The following is an 18,493-nucleotide window of genomic DNA, read 5'->3' on the forward strand; positions in this document are numbered from 1 at the left end:
AGCTTCGTGAGGACCAGCGCTGCTTAATTTTCACTGGCACTGTCCGCTTCAGTGCTTTCTGTGGGCTCTGAGACTTATTCACAGTTCAAGCACAGCTTGCTCTAGCTGGCATTTCAAATAGTTGTTGCTGTCTCAATTCTGAAGATGGTTTACAAAAGCCTTTAAAAAAACCCCCAGTGCAGGTGTGACCTCAGCGAGCGAGAAATACATCATAAATATTTCCATGTACTCTCACATTTGCTGGTGCGGGGTTGGAGGGAGCTCTGCAGAACAACGCAGCGCTGTAGATAGCTCGGTATCCTTGGTGTAAGAGGTGCTTACGGAGCAGCTCTGCCTCTTGTTTCTCCCCTGATGTTTCAGATGCTCTGCTCCAGCCGTTGGCTCCATTAAGCTTATAGCAAAGGTCAGCAAAGCAAGCCTCTTCCATAGATCTGGTTTTAAAGCAAGCGGAGGCAGTACATCCAAGTCGGTGCCCCACAGCCATCTTTCCAGGTACGTTGCCAAAGCCTTTTGCACTTGGTAGAAAGGCAGCCCGAGCAACGAACCGTCTTGCTCTCATCGCATATGCTTATCACGTGGACCAGTTCTTGGTCTGCTGCCAGGTTTTTTTTGTGCTAAAACAGCACTTTCTGGTGAGTCGCACCTCTGCTGCGCCTGTACACACCAAAAAAGGGAAGAATCCCACTGAATTATGGTCCTGGCAGGCTGTGGACAGCTGTCGTGAGACAGCTTACAAATATCTGCAGGGTGGGGGTCAGGAGGATGGGGCCAGACTCTTTTCAGTGGTGCCCAGCGACAGGACAAGGGGCAACGGGCACAAACTGAAGCAGAGGAAGCTCCAGCTGAGCCCGAGGAAGAACTTCTTGCCTCTGAGGGTGACGGAGCCCTGGCCCAGGCTGCCCAGAGGGGCTGTGGAGTCTCCTTCTCTGGAGATATTCAAGACCCGCCTGGACACGGTCCTGTGCAGCCTGCTCTGGGTGACCCTGCTTCGGCAGAGGGTTGGACTAGATGACCCACAGAGGTCCCTGCCAACCCCGACCATGCTGTGATTCTGTTAGCCTGATTCCGAGGGCGCAGGACCCTAGGACTTCAAATGTGTTTCTTTCCCCCTAGATGTTTTAATAGTTCAAGCTTGAGTTTGTTTGTGCAAAGCCTCTTTCAGAGAGGACCTCAGGATTTTTTTGTTGAAGAGACATCTTGGTGTGAAGTGTTAATTAAAACAATTCTGAGGATTCCTGTATTTAATGCTTTCTCAATTCAGTGGTATCACATAGCCCAAGCCGATGCATTGTATCGGCACCCCCTCAGCGAGCCTCTGTGGCCCAGTCCAGCATCCCTTGCAGGCAAGAACAGATCCTGGTAAAGGGGAGCAAAGGCGATGGGGACCCTGATTCCAGAACTGGTAACTGCTCTATGCCAAAGCATCTTAATTTTAAGGTTAGGTTCAACAGAATATAACTCCAGATTTACCAGAATGAAAATACTTGCTTTGACACTTTCTCCTTCCCCCCCATTAAACTCTTTATCTTGTTTAAAAGCAAGAACTTGAGATACTTCTAGATTTTTTTTTTTTTTTTTTCCTAAATAGAAACTCTGGCCAAAGCTCAGCTGCTGGCCTCCTCTGCATCTCTCTGCTTTGACTACAAACATGTCGCGTCCCAGGGGCTTCACGGCCTGAGGAGATGGTTGGTTGTACGGTTGGGGTTATGTTGCTGTGGCTGAGGTGGCTTGACGTGCCTGCAGTTTCTAAATGACTGTGTAGGTTTCTTGGAGTAAAAAAGCATTTCAGTCTATGGAAACTTAAACCAAATTTCACTTGAGGGAAATGGCTGTATCTTAAAATAATGAGTGTTTTTGGGAAGTCGAAATTAGTGAAATATTCTACCTGCACAAGCACGTGAAGAGCATTTTGCTTTTAACAGACCTGGTACGTTCTTGTAAAACATGATGGGGCATAGTCCCCAAAACGCAGTTAAATCTAAGGCTTGGTGTCGGGTGTAGCACGGGTTTGAGGTCACGCTCTTGATACTGTGGCTTTACAGCCACGGTTTCTCTTTCAGAAGCGTTTCGACACTTCTTGAATCCTTGCAAAAAGGAAATCAACTGTACCCAACTGGCAAAAGAAATGATTGTATTTTCTACTTCTGATACTTCACTTGAAATGCACATGAAGTTTCTTGCTTGTTTGAGAAGTTTATTGTTCGTACATTAAAAACTCCATTCCCACCAGTGCAATCACCGTGGTAACAAACCTCTCTTGGTGGAAGCTGTAGCAATGCAAATATCATATCTAGTGGTTTAGCTTAGAGACAGATGTATGGCCATGTAAGCTACTACTGCTGTTGTCTTCGATGCTTCTCGATCTGACTCTGGTTTCCCCCGTGACTGACTTTAAATGTCGGCGTAGTGAATTCTGTGGCTTCTGGCTTGGTGGCTGGCTGGGACCTCAAGGTTCTCCATGACTTCTGTCATGTTCAGGCCAGGTGAGCGGCTTGTGTTGAACTCTGCTGGGAGGCTCCAGTGTCGGGTCAGGAGACCAGTGCCATCGTATCGTGGGGATTATTATTGTTATGGGGACTGTATTCTCCAGTTGTCCCAAGAAGCCCAGGGCCTTACGCTCCTGCATCATGGCTCTGCATGTTGTCTTCTTTGGTAGTCCTTTCTGGGAGGACACCTTCCTCAAACTGTGCGGTCGTGTCCAGCTGGGATCCATTTAAGGATTTTGCTAATTGATGGTTGCTTATCATTACGGACTGGTTGCACTGAAATTCTCTTGGTTTTCTAGTGTGTCCTCTTTTACTGAAGTCTTGTGCTTGCGGAGGCAATGCTGTGTTGTGTTGTAGTCATGCACGGGATCAGTTAAGCTGTGTTGATCACAGCTTTGTTCTGACGCCCTTTCATCAAGGCCAGTTCCTTCCTTTCATGTTTAAAAATCTTGTGTGCCAGCTTCTTCTCACCTCAGCTAATGCATTTTGCGTCCAGTTCTGGGCTCCCCAGTTCAAGAAAGATGAGGAGCTACTGGAGAGAGTCCAGCAGAGGGCTACGAGGATGATGAGGGGGCTGGAGCATCTCTCCTATGAGGAAAGGCTGAGGGAGCTGGGCTTGTTCAGCCTGGAGAAGAGAAGGCTGAGAGGGGACCTTCAAAATGCCTCTAAATATCTGCAGGGTGGGGGTCAGGAGGCCGGGGCCAGACTCTTTCCAGTGGTGCCCAGCGACAGGACAAGGGGCAATGGGCACAAACTGAGGCACAGGAAGCTCCAGCTGAACATGAGGAAGAACTTCTTCCCTGTGAGGGTGACGGAGCCCTGGCCCAGGCTGCCCAGAGGGGCTGTGGAGTCTGTGCAGCCTGCTCTGGGTGACCCTGCTTTGGCAGGGGGTTGGACTGGGTGATCCCCAGAGGTCCCTTCCATCCGCTACCATGCTGGGTTTCGGTGTCATTCTGTGATCTCCCTGCCTTTCTCGAGCAGCACATCTGCAGCCCTTACGTAGACCACGGTTTTAAGTAGTTTCAAACCATTTCCGTCCAACACGCTGCTCCTGGGACTGACCAGCACCACGTGCAGCACCGAAACACAGTAATTTCACAAGCAAATCTCTGCAGCGATGCAAATCAGGTGTCACCCTGGGCCTGTACGTGTTCTCATCCTGAACTGCGCTTGGCTAACGATACCTGGTAAAATGAGGGTCTGATGCTTGCACACGTGTTGTGTTCCTCTGTAAATGCAAATGCAAATGAAAATGAAATGTAAATGCAAATGAATTGCACCGCAATCAGCACCACAGAACTGGAGTTTGGCTACAGCACTCGTTATCTGCTGTCAAAATGACGCTGATTGTGTTCCCGTCTGATGCGATTGTGAAGGAGCTCTTGGTGCCACCGCTGCAATTAAACGTTGACCCATCCAGTGGAAGCTCGAGAACGCAGTTTTAAACAAGTTCTTCCCAGTCTGTTTTCGCTATGGCAAAAAAAGACATGTCTGTCTGCTATCTCTTCTTCTAAACAAGTTGAAACTTTTCAAGCAGCACAGAATTGGGGAGGGCAAAGAATTAGTTTGTTTTCTGAAGGAAAAGGGCGGTATTACTCCATCCAGCATGGTATGAGATGTACCTTACTGTCTCCTGGTGGTGGTTCCCTTCACTTCTGGCGAGGGAAGACCAGCTTTGAAGCCTGGAGTGTAAGATAAATGCTGACTTGGTTTCTAATCGCTTCATAGCAGGCAACTTGTATGCGAAGTGTCTTGAGGAAAGTTGGCTTTTCCTTCTACCTTTTCCTTATTACTCCAGTTTCTTGGCACAGAGTTTAGTGGAGAGCGGCCAGACGTAAATCATCAGGAGCTCCAAAGAAGGCAGGCCAGACTGGAGGGCTTGCTGTAGCACTGGTTCCTTTTCCCCAAAACCCCGATCGCACTCGCGAGCTACCTTGCAGTACACGTGGCTGCGCTTGGAAAGTGCCTTTTGGTGGGGTTGCTGGTGACTCGGGTCTGTATCTGGGGGAAATTTGCCGTCCTTGATGTGAAATTGTGAAGGGTGTGTGCAGAAGAACTTAATGCTCTTGCGTACGTGATTTCCCATCTTAGTTAAAATCTAGCAGACAAGTGGTGAGTAAGAGGTTTTTTTTTCCAAAGTGAAACTGCATTTCTAACAAGAAAACGCTGGAGTGCAATAAAATAAAAACTCGGCAACCCAGCGCAGGCTGCTCTTCAGGTATTAATTTGCTATTCCCTCACTTCCAGAGCATTTTTGGCTGCAATCATAAAGGGCACCCGTCTTGCAACGAGTGAAGCCATCTCTGTGTAATGCTGTCCCGGTTCACTTCTCGCAGCAGTAAGGAGGGTGAAGAGATGGGAAAGCTGGTTGTCTTCAGAGCCTTCCATGACTGCCTGCAAGTGACTTGCCGTCCTTCTTTATGCTGTAGGATTGAAGTGACTTTAGTGTCTTTCAAAGCTGTGGGATACCTGGGCAAGTCCGATTCAAATGAAGGAAGGTTGAGATTTCCCCCAGGTACGTGAAGATAAACTGCAGATTGCCCCAGTGGTGTCTTGCCTTCTTGGGGCCGGTGCGTACCATGGGGCTGTGGATGCTGACACCAGAAACTGTGGAACAGAACATCCTTGGCAAATAGAGAACCCGTTTCTGGTGCTGGAAAACCCCTTTGCTTGAAGCTGGGAACTGTACGCGGTCCCCTGTGGCAAGGAGAATACCTAGCCTGGGGGGAAAACCTATGGATTTTAATAATCTGAATGAGTTTAGCCTGGAGTTCTCAAGAAGTTTTGCAACAAACTGTCACTAAAAAGTGCTGCCTCTTGCCGCTCAAAGACATCACAAGAGCTTTTTTTTCTTTATAACTTTTTTCAGTTCTGACTAAGCATCCTTTCTTCTGGTGTTCAACAGGGATAGACACAGAAGTGTGAAGAAAGTAAGAAGTGGGTGAAGGGCGGGGAGCTTTACTTGCAGAAAATAAGAATAAATATTCCTTAAATGCTTAAAGCATCAAAGTCCTGGTGCTGGCTGTGATTTCCCGTGTGCAACTGGTACCTCGGGTAACTTGTATCAGATGAAGGCAAGGGAGCGTAGAGGAGGCACGACAGCCTCTGAAGGCTTGGAGGCAGGGAGGCGGCGGAGCTGAACTTGCCTTTTGCTGCCCACACGTCAGTGTAACCGGTAACGCTGCTAAATCATAGGGCTCCTTACAGATAACTGCAGGTTGTGTAAGTGCTTCTTAGCGTGGAGCTCGTTCGCCTTTGTAAGAAAATAAACTCAAATAACCATCAGTCCCAATATTAGAGGCTATTCAGGTTGCAAAATCTTGCTTGCAAATACTTCAGAAGAATTCGCGCCTCTGACGCCGCGAACAGGAGGAGCGGTGCTTGCCGTACCGCAGACGGCTGGAGTGGCTGCGCTTCGGTCGCTTGGGTGGCGTAGCGGCACTCGCTGCCTGCACAGCCCTTCGAGAAGGAAAAAAAAATGTATTCAGCTTATTTTTAAAACACTCGTTGTCACAAAATATGCGGATGGTGAGTTATTTCCTCAAAGATAGGTTCTCAGCTGCTTAGGTAGCAGAGCTGGATGATTTTTTTTAAATATAGGCAGGTGTGGTCTTACCATTTTCCCTCAAATTCAGAGTGTCTTCTCTGGTGAGGTTCTGCACCTGGAAGGATAGCTGTAGGAGAGTCTCCATGAGTAAGAGAAGACGTGGCAGAGATCCTTAGAAGGCAGGAACTTGCTTTCTGGTAATGACCATCGACCTGTTTGCAACTTGTGTTGAGATGCATGTAGATAAATATACAACTTTATTTTTCCCTAGAGCATTCCAGCTTGCTGCTTTGGGGCAGGGTGCTCGTGGCCGCTTGTGTCACTAGGCTTGTAAAAATATTTTCAGTGAAATATTTTTAGCTGGAAAACTGATGTGCCCAAGCTTACAACTAAAGTTAATTTTAAAGAAACTTAATGAAGGGATTTTTGGTTTGTTTGTTTTTTTATTTTTTTTTTAAGGCCAAATGTTTGCCAGGAAAAAAAACCACTCCACCCTGCAAACAGACTAGCCATCTGTTGGCTGCAATGTTCGTCTGGGATTTTGGGAGATCTGGGTGTGAAGTTGAATCCTAACAAATTTTTTTTTTATTACTCCAGGGGAGCTCCAGCCCTGTGGTGGTGGGTGGCCCCGCACGATGATAAGGGAATGGGAACTCGACCCTGGAACAGGCAAATCCGCAGTGGCTGGTCTGTTCTGACCGATGGTTGGGCAGTCTCTCGCTCTCCAGATCTGAAAGGTTTTGTGTGGTTTTTGTCCCGACACAGAATAGGCAAAATGCTTTAAATCACTTTTCATTCTGACTGAAGAAACAATTTCCTACAAGCTCAACCCTGAACAATAGAGCCTTGATCTTGATAGGGGGCTGTGGATGTTACTGTAATGCTAATACGTGGCCCAGTTGGCCTTTGCGCTTCTGGCACATTTCAGGCACTATATAGGGAGTCTGTAATCAGCTGCAGAAAAATTCCCTTCTGTCTCTCTCCTAGCAACCCCTTCTGAACTGATATTTGAAAATAAGCTTGCTTGCTGTAACATCATCTAAATATTTTCAACAGTTGTTGTCATTAAAATTCTCTTAATAGTCTTGGGACTAAGATAATTTATCTTCAGGTCCTCAGGACTCACTTCTCGTTTCTGTGGTCTTAAGGTAAAGCTTTTGAACTTTGTATGCATTAGAAACCTGACTTGTATTCAGATTTTGCTCTTTTCTCTTGACTTTTACACCGGCTATATTTGACACAAAGTCAGATCAGTATAGTGAGATGATAAGGAGATAAAAGCAGCAAGGCCATAAGTCGCCTAGACTAGTAGGAGCAAGCTGAGAGTCTTGAAAGGGATTTGGTTTTATTTTTATTAAACATTTTAGCACATGTGATGTGTTACAGGCTGGTTTTGTAGCTCTAAAATCTTGACCCCATGTACACAGGGTGTAGCCATGTGCCCTGCTGTGGAAGCAAGGCAGACTGCTCGTGCCAGTATGAACCACTGGATTGCCACTAGAATCGAGAACGCTGACGTCTTTATCCATTACCTGCTCGTTCTCTTTCTAGAAATCTGAATAATGAAAAGTGCAGTGAGAGAGAGAGTGGGCATAGAGGAATTCGTCTGGACAGAGCAGACTCAAGGTGAGGGGTTTGTGGTCTTCCCGTAAATGCTGACTGCGTGTTTGAAGGCCTGAGCGCTCGCAGGAGCACCTTCTGCGCAGGTTTACGTCCGTAGCCGATGAAAGACGTGGATGGGAATCGTCAACACGAACATAGCTATCCTGGGAGAAATACGCGGGGGCTGTTGTGAGAAGTCTGGTCACCTTCATTGTGGAAGTTTTGCTCCAGATTCTCAGTGGTCTTTTCCTGGGGCTTCCTGGAGCTGTGCTCGGTTTGCTGAAGACCTGGAGAATTTCTGCTTCCTGGGAGCTACTTGGGCTTGCTGCAGGATTCGGCACCGGGCCCTGTCTAGCTCGGAATGCAGGAGAGGGGGTTTGCTGTGCCCTAGGCACAGCTGGGTTTAAGTCTTGTGGGTCTCCAACTGGCAACTCTTCCTTGGATCTGAGGCAGCTGATGAATTGCTGGCATGTTTGGAAGAGGATTCGTTTGGGATTTGGTTGTAAGACTTTTGCCTTATGGAAAAAATCTGTCTGAGCTGAGAAAATAGTTGGGCGAGAGCCTGCATTCTTTACTTGGAGATACATTGCCCTCATGGTGGAGCTTTCTCTGGGAACAGGGTCTGGAGGGACAGTCCTCCAAACGTGTCAAGTCCCTGCTGCCGCTGCCCCATGCTTTTCCCTTGTGCTGCTAGAGGCTTCGCTGGTACAGCTTTGTGGGATGGAAGAGCCTCGAGGTCTGCCTTCCTGGTCTTCCTGGAGTCCCAGCTTGTGCAATAAATGCTTCCTGGGGATCCCGTGTGATAAGAGAATGGATCCAAAGACTTCCTGAAGATGGAAAGAGCTTGCAGGTTGTAAATGTTCTTCTTTCTGTAATTGCTCCATGCACTTCTGCCACTAGTGCTCTCAATCATTTTGTTAGTGGGATTTCAAGATTTCAAATTCCCAGACATCTTCGCCTTTAGAGAAAACTTGGTGGAGATGGGAAGGGGAAGATGGTTCCACCCTACTTGTGTTAGAACGTGAGAGTTCACATGGAATTCGCCTCATGCCCAGGAAAGAGGGCTTCCCCAGCCTCCTCAGCTCTGCTAATGCATTTCCAGAGCCTTCCCCTGTGTTGATACAAGGGCTTTATTGCTGAAGCTCACTTTGCGTTCAGTCTGTCCTCAAACTCTGGTATCACGTTAATAAACGATGCAGTTTTTCCCAAATGCAGCATCTGCATCCCAATACATATCCCTTTTGTGAACCTAACTTGCTGGGGTTTTTTGTAGGAATTTTAGGTCCTTGCCACAACACGGAGAATAATCAAATACGGCACCACGTGGCTTACTAGTAGTTTTTGGAACTTGGGAACGCTAGGACTGAGTCTGAGTGCAGAAAGCTCTGCTTTGATTTATGATTGGTATTAACTTGCAGAGCCAAAAGCTGCAGAGCTCCTCAGGAGCTTGCTCTGAAGATCAGGCTGGGAGAGCTGTTTTTTATTAAGTGGTACTCGATTTAGTCCTAAGTAAAACCATTTGTATTTAACCTGATCCATGAAGCTGCTGTAAGTGTTGACATACTTCAGTATTAAACATTTCACTCTGGGGCATCATCGGCCACGTCGGGGTTTGTGGAAGAGTCCGTTTCTGAGCCTGGAATAGTTACCCATTAGAAGAGTGTGTACATTTTCAAAGGAACTTAAACTCAGTTGAGCCTGTATTTAAAACTTGCTGTCTTGGTACTGGGTGACGTGAAAAGATCTGGTGACAAGCATCCCTTACCATCAGGTCCGAAGCAATCTGCCTCGGCCCTAAGCTGCTCTCCGCAAACCTGTCGGGATGTAGCTTTTCCCAGAGATGCCCGTTGGTTGTGAGCAGAGAAATCGCTTGCGCTGGGGGCAGTTAGGCACCCATCTGCCCTGTGTGAGCTGCTCTTGGGTGGCTGCCAGGTGCAGCGAGCTGCTTGCCATTTAACCGTAGGGCAGAGCAGCTTATGCTGAACCAAGAAAACTCTTGAGCCAAACCAAACCGCTGTAAACTTTTCTCCTTCCCCATGAGAATGAAGGGAAGAAGGTTATTGCATCCAAGCTCTTTTGGAGCTGGCACTGTGGGAAAACTCTGTCCAATCTGTGAGTCGTTATACTTGAGGAACAGTAATAAAACCTGACGGACCCCGCAGCTGGGACTTGGATCTCCTGCGTGCAAGTACGCGCGCAGACCGTCGGGATTGACTTGTAACTTCTGGATACAGGAGCCTCTTCTCTTCAAGCAGTTTGTGTGGTGCATCTTAAGCAGACCTCATGGGTCGAAATGTACGATCGAGGATTCGACCTACGCTGAGAATCATGAGTTCCTGGTGGGTCAGGAATATTGAAGTGAGTGTGTATGTGTGTGCCGAGGCGCACGGGTGCCTGTTTGCTCGGGGCCACGAAGGTGCAAGCGGGTCAGCCCCATTGCTGCAAAGTGGAGAGCTTCCCAGGCAAATTTTGTGCCTTGAAAGCGGAAAACCGTTTGCATCCGAGTGAAAAATCTTGGTTGTAAAAGGCGACCTGGCTTCGGTTCCTCTTCGCCTGAGCGTTTCTGCCGAGCTCGCCGCTGTGATGTTAAGGATCTTTTATTAGCTATTCTGTGCTGCTGCCCTCTTCCCTCACACGGGAGCAGCCTCTGTGGTGCGGAGCTGAAGCAGTCTGAAGTTCAGGTGGGAGTAAACCTTTGATTTTTCTCCTGCTCTGTTTTTTACCGATGCTTCCCTCGTAATTCATATTAAGATTATTGATTAAAGGTAATTGCTGTAGGATATTATTCACAATCCATTAACCCTGATTTATAGCAGAATTCTTCAGCAAGCTTGGGTGCTGAAACATCACCATTAATTGTCTTAACTGAGCCTTAGTAGAAACGAAGATTTCTTGCCTTTCTGTTTGTATTCCCTTCTTCCCAAAGCGCTGGTGCTTTGATTCTTTCTTTTAAATGTGGAGAAATAGAGTTGTTCTTTTTGCACTCTTAACAGTGCCTCATAATCTCGCCCTTCTGCCACCTCTCGAAAGACGCAGAGTTTTTTGGTCTTGCAAGTCAAATTAACATGAGATTGCCGTGATTTGCATCGTCGCTGTGGGAGGCCATCTGACAGCACCGAAGGCAGCCAAGGAGAATTGAATTCATCAGCTCTCGCGTTTGTCAGAGCAGGGGCTGGGGCGAGTTCTGCTCCTCTAATCTGGGCAGGCGAGTAAACAATGTGAGCGGTTGGCAAGGCTGACTTTCTGCTTTGTGTCTTCTGAGCGGTGGAAAGGAGAGAGATCTCTCCAAGTCCTGGCTTCACCTCCGAGCCTTGCCTCTGGGTTTTGTGTCTATGTGCGGTGAGGCTTTGGAGCTATTGCTGTTTGTAGATTTTTAGCTCCCCTCACAGCCCGAATATGTTTCCAAATACGTTGCTGATAGGGACTTGGCGTTTTTGTAGATCGGAGCTTACGCTGTGCAGAAGTAGATGGAAAATGCGAAGCAGCTCTGAGGGAAAGGGAGGCATCATCTCAAGATTGCTCAATGCAGGGCGAGAGATTCTTCAGCGTTGTAGAATTGGCTTTTGCTAACGTCATTGTGGTGGTGTGGTCACTTAGATGTGTCAAGATGCTTAAATTGCATGTTGTAGGATATTTTGAATATTTGGTTTTAAACTATTTGGTTTGACAAGCTTCTAGCAAGTTACCCGTGTCTGAGTAAATGGGTTTTGTTTCCCGGACTGAATGTTTTCCTTTACTTGATGTATCAGTATTGAGAGCAAACACGAAGTCACAATCTTAGGAGGACTCAATGAATTTGTTGTGAAGTTTTATGGACCACAAGGAAGTAAGTATATGACCCAGCCCTTCTGTAAAAACAAACTAATGGCTCATGGTGGGGAACAGCAAAATGACACATTCTTCTGGAGCGGAAGAAGAGATGAACAAATCTTAAGTGGGAGTGAGAAATCAAAGGGTAGCAGTGTTTGAAGGCCGTGCTCTCAAGGGCGGGGAGAAATACAGCTGCGAGCATTAACGCAGATGAACCACCTCCCTCGGAGCTGGGCAGAGCTGGATGTGGCCTTCGGACAGCTAAGCCCTCTGCTATGGCCTTCAGCACCATTCTTGTTGATCCTTAGCTGTTCTAGACCTGGCTTATAAGCTTTGCATCAGTCATCTGAATTTTTGTGGAGTTTGTAATTAAGATGGCATTTCTAGTGACTAGATGGCAAGTTGGGTCTCCAGTGTGTCTAAATTTAGTAACATCTCTAAAGGTAAGTAGATCATTCTAAAGTGTCTGTTTTTAATAAAGCTCTTGTGTCTTTGTGCCAAGATCTTCTGCAGTATCAGTTCAAACCATGTATTTCTTGTCAGGCAGCGCAGGAAAAAAGCTTTTACCGTAGGAGGTTTGATATGAAATCTTGCCCCCTGATGGAGCTAAGTGTTCTTCCAAAGATGTGTTTTGCTTAATGCTGTAGTTCTATTTATTCTCTCCTGAGTTATCAAGTGTCTAATACCTACATTTCTTTCTTTGCAGCACCATATGAAGGTGGAGTATGGAAAGTTAGAGTCGACCTTCCTGATAAATACCCTTTCAAATCCCCGTCTATAGGTAACCAATAATCACTTTCAGTCAAAATGGTTTTACTGTTTATGCAGAAGAGATGTGATTGTTTGCCGCGTTGTTGCAGGTGAGGTTGCACCACCCCTCCGTGCAATCATAAGCTCTTTACTTCGAGTCCGCAGAATGCTTTTACCGTAGACTTCCAGATATCATGTGCCAGGCAGAGAGGAAGTTTGGTCCTTTGGCTGAAGGGTGAGGAGCTGGAAATGCAATTTGGTCACATGTTTGGGTGTCTCTGCCCAGTGCTTTTTTAGTAATATATCCGTTTGTGGGTAAGGTGCAGGATACCACAGTGAGTGCTGGAGCCTGTTTATATAAAATGACTCATTAAACATGGAGAGCAGCGACCACAGTGCATGTTCATAATCTTCGGGTGAACCTAGCTGTTGGGACCTCTTGTCCAGAAGTGGATGGAAGTGAAGGTAGGAGCAGAAGCCTCTGTCCTCCTGGACTAGGTGATGCATGTGTTGAAGAACATAGAAGCAGGGACCCATGACCAGAAAAATTGCAGCTGGCTGGACTGATCAGGCTTGTTTGACCTTTGAGAGCAAATAGGAAGTTCGATAAGGAAATGTTCTTTAGCCTGTATCCATCCTATCTTTGTCCTTGGGTAGTGGTGATCTAACTCGGATGTCTTCTGGTACCTAAATTTATTCCAATCGCTGAAGCTATAAATAAAATCGCCAATATTGCTTGAAAAACTGGAGCGGATACGTGAAGTTCCAACATCTCTATTCCGGCTTATGAAATAAGTGCTGGTAATTCAGAGACGTGGCGTGTCTCCATCGGAAGGGTGTGCTTGTGGCTCAAGCCGCTGGAGGACTCTGCTGAATGGAGAAAACTGCCCAAGGAGGACTGATGTGGAAACTTGACTGTATGGGTTGGACAAGATGGGTCCCTTCCAATATCAACATCCTGATTTGGAGTTGATAAGTATTGGCTGCTTTCTTAAAATAGACTCTTATGCTAAGAGTGCCTTGTATTTAAACTGTCTCTCTCTGGTGTGAGAAATAATCTGTCGAGTCCCAAATGTGAACCAGGCCTTTTCAGAAAGAGCAACGCTGTTTTTACGCCATCCTTTACCCTGGTTTTTTTTTTTCTTGTTGAAAACTTAACTGAACCACAGAAATGTGCACATAGCTGAGTAACAATGCAGTGTTGCTGCAGCTATGCGAACCCTTTTCTCCTTCCTCTTGAGTCAGCTCCGAAACTTGCTGTAAACCTCTTAGGTCAGAGACTTTACGGGATGCACAGCATGTTATTTGGTGCCAGTCATTTTTCCCTCCCCACTTCAAGTGCCACAAACCGATGCAGATCAGCGTACTGTCGTGTTGGCAATCTTAAATGTGACCTGGCTACAGACCACTCTCAGAAGACGTATAAAACCCAGTTTCCTTGTTGTTAATTGCTTTGATGCTGGTCTACTTGGGATTATTTTTCTCTCTCCTGATGTTCTTCCTGTGTGTATCAGAAATCAAGATTGCTGGCTTACATTAAAAACAAACCTTCTTTCCAGTAGCCTGTGAAGCCAATGCAGCTAAACGTTGGCCAGGCTTTCGTGTATTCGTGGTGCTGTTGATTTAGGCTCCCGTTAGCTGCACGGAAGGTGGTCGGTTTGACGTTTTGGTGGTTTGGCTTGGAGGCTGTTTAGTGCTGGTTGGGATAGGCGGGAGTAAAAGGCAGCTTGGGATCAGAGTTGGCCCGGCTGTATTTTCAGAACTGACACCACAAGATGGCTTTTCCCCTTGCGAACCTGGGGAGGGTGCTGGGTGGGCGTGGAGGGGATTATTTGCTGCTCAGATCGCTTTGTCCCTTCTAACGTTGCTTTTGCTGTCTTCCTTTTAGTACAGCAGCTTTCCCTCTGTCAACTTGCTTACGCTCGCTGCGTTGTGACTGTCTTATTCCGGACCCATTGCACCTTCTAGCATGCTGCCCTGGCCCTGCAAGTCTTTGAGTGGCTGAAAACCAGCTCGCCTCTCGCTGAGCTCCCCCAAAGGCTTGGCCCTTGCTCTGGGGCCTGCCTTGCTGTCTGTTGGGCGAGGGCTGCTGGAAGCGCAGGTTACCTCCCAGGCGAAGCGGTGTGCAGCTGAGGTTTAGGCTGAATAAATAGTGGATGCTAGACGAGAGAAGGGAGGGAACTGGGCTTGTTCAGCCTGAAGAAGAGAAGGCTGCGAGGGGACCTTATAAATGCTTACAAATATCTGAAGGGTGGGTGTCAGGAGGATGGGGCCAAGCTCTTTTCAGTGGTGCCCAGTGACAGGACAAGGGGCAATGGGCACGGACTGAGGCACAGGAAGTTCCGTCTGAACATGAGGAAGAACTTCTTCCCTCTGAGGGTGACGGAGCCCTGGCCCAGGCTGCCCAGGGAGGTTGTGGAGTCTCCTTCTCTGGAGATATTCCAGACCCGCCTGGACAGGGTCCTGTGCAGCTTGCTGTAGGTGACACTGCTTGGGCAGGGGGGTTGGACTGGGTGACCCACAGAGGTCCCTTCCAACCCCTACTATTCTGTGATTCTGTGATTCTGTGATTCTGAGAGCTGGCTTAGCAAAGCAGGGTTCAACTCAAAGAGCTGGGGAGTGGAAGAGCCAAGGGGAGTGCTAGGACCCGGGGAAGCTCCCAGCCGGCTGCAGGAAAAGGTTTGTTTTTCTTTGTCTGGTTCCCATTTCTGGTGCCCCAGCCCAGCTTATCTGCACGGCCAGGGCTGAGTGATGTCTCGGCCCCCTTCTCTGGGCCAACCTGATCTCCACACTGCTGCTCTTGGAGGCAGACGCGGTGTGCCGTGCCTGATACCACTGTTTTTGGCATATTATGGATAGCTCCAGACCAGACCTTCGTCCCAGCTGAACTGGGAGCGTTCACAAGCTTGTGACTGAGGTGAGATCCTGTTCTCTCCCAGGTCTGCCTGTTGCAGTGAGCACGGGTGTCCTCAGCCAGCTTGAGCTCTGGATAACACAGGGGTAGGAATTAGTAGGGAAGCAATTTGCCGTGGCAATCTCCGATCTGTAAAGAGGTGGAAGTGGAGGATTTCAGAGGTGGTGGAGCCTGTAAATGGACAGGAGGTCATCTAGAGCACACATGTAGCTTGTTTCCAGCCCTTCTGTTCTCAGCACCACGTAGCTCCCACTGCGGTGATGACACGCAGAGTTCAAATTGTCTGTGCAAGTCCCTGGCTTCTATAAAGTACAGAATCCAGCAGTTTCTTTTCCTTTAATAAATTACACTTTCATGCCGAAGCGTAAAGCCAAAATGCTGCTCTGGCGGCTCTTTCCTTGTTCCTCTAGTACTGTAGGCTAAAATTTGCTTTCCGTCTTAGAAAAATCTTAATGCAGGCTTGAACATGGCATGGGCTTTTTTTGCAGCGAATAACGTGATGGCTTGAAGCATATCCGTGCGTTCTAGAGAACCACTTCTGAAAAATGACGCCTAATGGTTGCTTTCTAATCTGTTCAAATTGCTTTTATCCCAGCGTGGCTCTGAGTATAAGGTACAGGAAAACTTGGTGTTCTCTTCTAAAGTGTGACTGACAAACCCGAATAGAAAAGGCTTTTGAAATGGGCTCCACATTTATCATCTGGAAAGGTGTGGACCTTTTCTTAAACCCTAAATGATTGATGGCCCTATTTGCCTTTGAGGGTCTCTAGCAGAAGCGTTCACTTGGTATCGTGGCTTTTCTCCTGGCAAATCTTTGCTCCTTGTCCCATCCACAGCTCTCTTCTCAAATACGTGTAGCATTTATTTCCTGCCCCTCTCAGGTTGTTAATTATTGCTGTAGTCTATTAGATGCCACCCCAGGGACAGCGCTCTCCTGACAATGCAGGTAATGCCTCTGCTTAAAGACCCAAACTGTCCCGGGATCTATGTGAAATGAGCAGTTCTGGGAGAGCTTCCAGCGTGTCCTGCAATACCTTTCCAGTATTTCCGACACTGCCTGTTCCATGCCTGGTCTTTGGGGGGTGTGTGTGTGCGGACAGATCCCGTAATGGTGCAGGATGACCAACAAAAAGCTGTACAACATATAGTAAAAAGGGAAATGCACATCCTAGAAGAACACGAATCGAAGCAAAGCCAGATGTAGGGCTGTCATGTTGGCTTTGGGCTGGAGTGCTCCCGTTGAGATGAACCAACTCCGCTCGTGATCCCGAAATATCCAGATCTTCAGGGTTGAGACAAACCTCCTGCACTGGAGCAGTTCACAAACCTCCTGCACTGGAGCAGTTCACAAACCTCCTGCACTGGAGCAGTTCATTAGCACAAAACAACTCCTGAAAAACACCCAGTTGCTTTCCGAAGCCAGTGAATGCTGCTGCTCTTAATGCTTTTGCCGATTAATGTAAATATCCCTGCGTGCTTGTGAGGACCCGAAGCACTCCCCTGCTAGATGCTTGGTTCCATTTTTGCTTTCTCCTAGAGGATATATTTTGGCCTGTTTATGATTTCAGTAACTCTGCTGGCACTGCTTCGCTGCTTTTCCCTTCCCTCTGGGATTTAGTGTCTTCAGGGGAACCTTCTGCCTAGTCTCTTCCCGCTTTTTCAAAGGGGGGTTGTGAGGTACTGGACGTACTGTTTTGAGCTCCCAAGTCACGAGAACACTTTGTGTAAATTTTGTGTGGTTTTAATCAGTCTGTACGCCTGCCAAGAGCTGGAGATTAATGCTCTTTGATGCCGTAAACATGGGAGGAAGCACAGAGTGTGAATGTCCTGCCCTGCTTAGATGATAGGAGCAATAGAAATGTGAACCTGGGAGCCTGAGCTCTTACCTGGAAGCACTGTGGCATTTATTTTATTGCTAAAATCTGCAGAAATATTAGGCCGGCACTGAGTCACTCTGGTTTCTTAATAGTCAAATGTCACATCTGCAAAGTTTGCCTACAGTGTGCTCAGAGCCTCAATTTCTCAAATAAATTCTGTATATTTATACACAGTTCTCATTTTCTTGCCATCCCCGGCCCAGTTATCTGCAGATATCTTGCATTTATGTTTCACCTTTCTCCTAAGTGTTTTACAAAACAAAATGCCTACTATGTACACAAAACATATGGAAGCGTGTGTGTATGTATGTGTATGTATATAAGGAGACATTGTGGCAGCCGGTACGGGAGTGAAGCAGTGTTTAGCTCCAGCCAGGGTTTAACAGATCTCTCCTGCCCTGTGCTTAATTTTTCTTTTTAACTGCAGCTGCTATTTTTACTTTCGGCTCCCCTCTGGATTGCCTTACGTTTTGCTACTTAGAATTTCATGAGTCACTTAACGCCTGTGACCATTCCGAGCTTGCTGTTCCCTCTGTGTGTTGATCCTTACTCTGACCTATAAGCGACGGGGAAAGTGCTCTTTCTTTCAGATACGCTTAGCTTTGTCTAAGGGGAAAGACGAGACACCGAAAGGTAATTTGTATCCCCGTCTCTACTCCGGTCTGACGCACAACTCTGCACCCTCCGCAGATTCCCTGCTACAATCAGAGAGTGGGAACAGACTGACAAAATGGGGGTAGGTGTTTTCAGCCTGACTTGGCACAGATTCGCTGCCTTCTGTGCCAGTCTCGGAAGCCTGGGCATCAGGTGATGCTGCACCTAAGCAATGAGATGAACCAATGCTGGGCGATTGCTTTGTGCTAGTTTGGCATGTTTTTCCAGAGATTGCTGCTCTTAGCACCAGTCTGTGAGCTTGTGGATACCGCTTTTCCGCTTCCAAGAAGGGCTGCTCAGCCCTTCGCTCTGAGCACGAGCTCCAGGCTTGATAGCTCTGCCACTGTTTTCCATGAGCTACAGCCATATTTTTCTGTCCTGATCTTTCCCTCGTCAAGCTACCGCAGAATTATTTATGGTATTGTTTTGAAAAGCTACTAGAATTTGAGTATGGTAATATAAACTGTTCTACTTCTGCTGTTAGCAAGCTGATGTTACACAGCACCTCACGCCACCACCGCGCAGTGAATGCCTCCCTGATGAGTGCACAGTGTTATATTTGACTCGGTCATTAGCGCTCTGAATGGGCTCCTAACCTCCAAATCTCATAAAAATAAGAAGTCCTTGCCTTTGCCAGTGAGAGCTTATTGCCCTGAGAGTGCTGGACAAGGTACGCACCTCCGAGGAGGGCAGATCCTGCGCTCTTCAAATGCGGAACAGCCGCACGCTAAACCAGTTGTCCCAGTCTGCAGAGGGGAATAGGCAGCAAGTGGAGGACTGGGGCAGAGGTCTTGCTCTCGTGCCCTCTCCACTGTCTCCTACCACGGTTTCTCAACCTGTGGCGCATGGCAGG

At 47.5% G+C, this 18,493-nt stretch overlaps 1 protein-coding gene across 1 annotated transcript in view; it reads left to right on the top strand.

The window, feature by feature from the left end:
* The window catches only part of UBE2H (ubiquitin conjugating enzyme E2 H), a 62,774-nt gene that overhangs the window by 19,652 nt on the left and 24,629 nt on the right, over positions 1-18,493 (top strand). The window contains exons 2-3 of the mRNA XM_075429006.1: positions 11,385-11,461; positions 12,152-12,226. The gene's annotated coding sequence lies outside the window, so the exon portion shown is untranslated. The remainder of the gene's footprint in view (positions 1-11,384; positions 11,462-12,151; positions 12,227-18,493) is intronic.

The sequence above is a fragment of the Opisthocomus hoazin genome, chromosome 8, assembly GCF_030867145.1.
Source record: "Opisthocomus hoazin isolate bOpiHoa1 chromosome 8, bOpiHoa1.hap1, whole genome shotgun sequence".
NCBI classification, from domain to species: Eukaryota; Metazoa; Chordata; class Aves; order Opisthocomiformes; family Opisthocomidae; genus Opisthocomus; species Opisthocomus hoazin.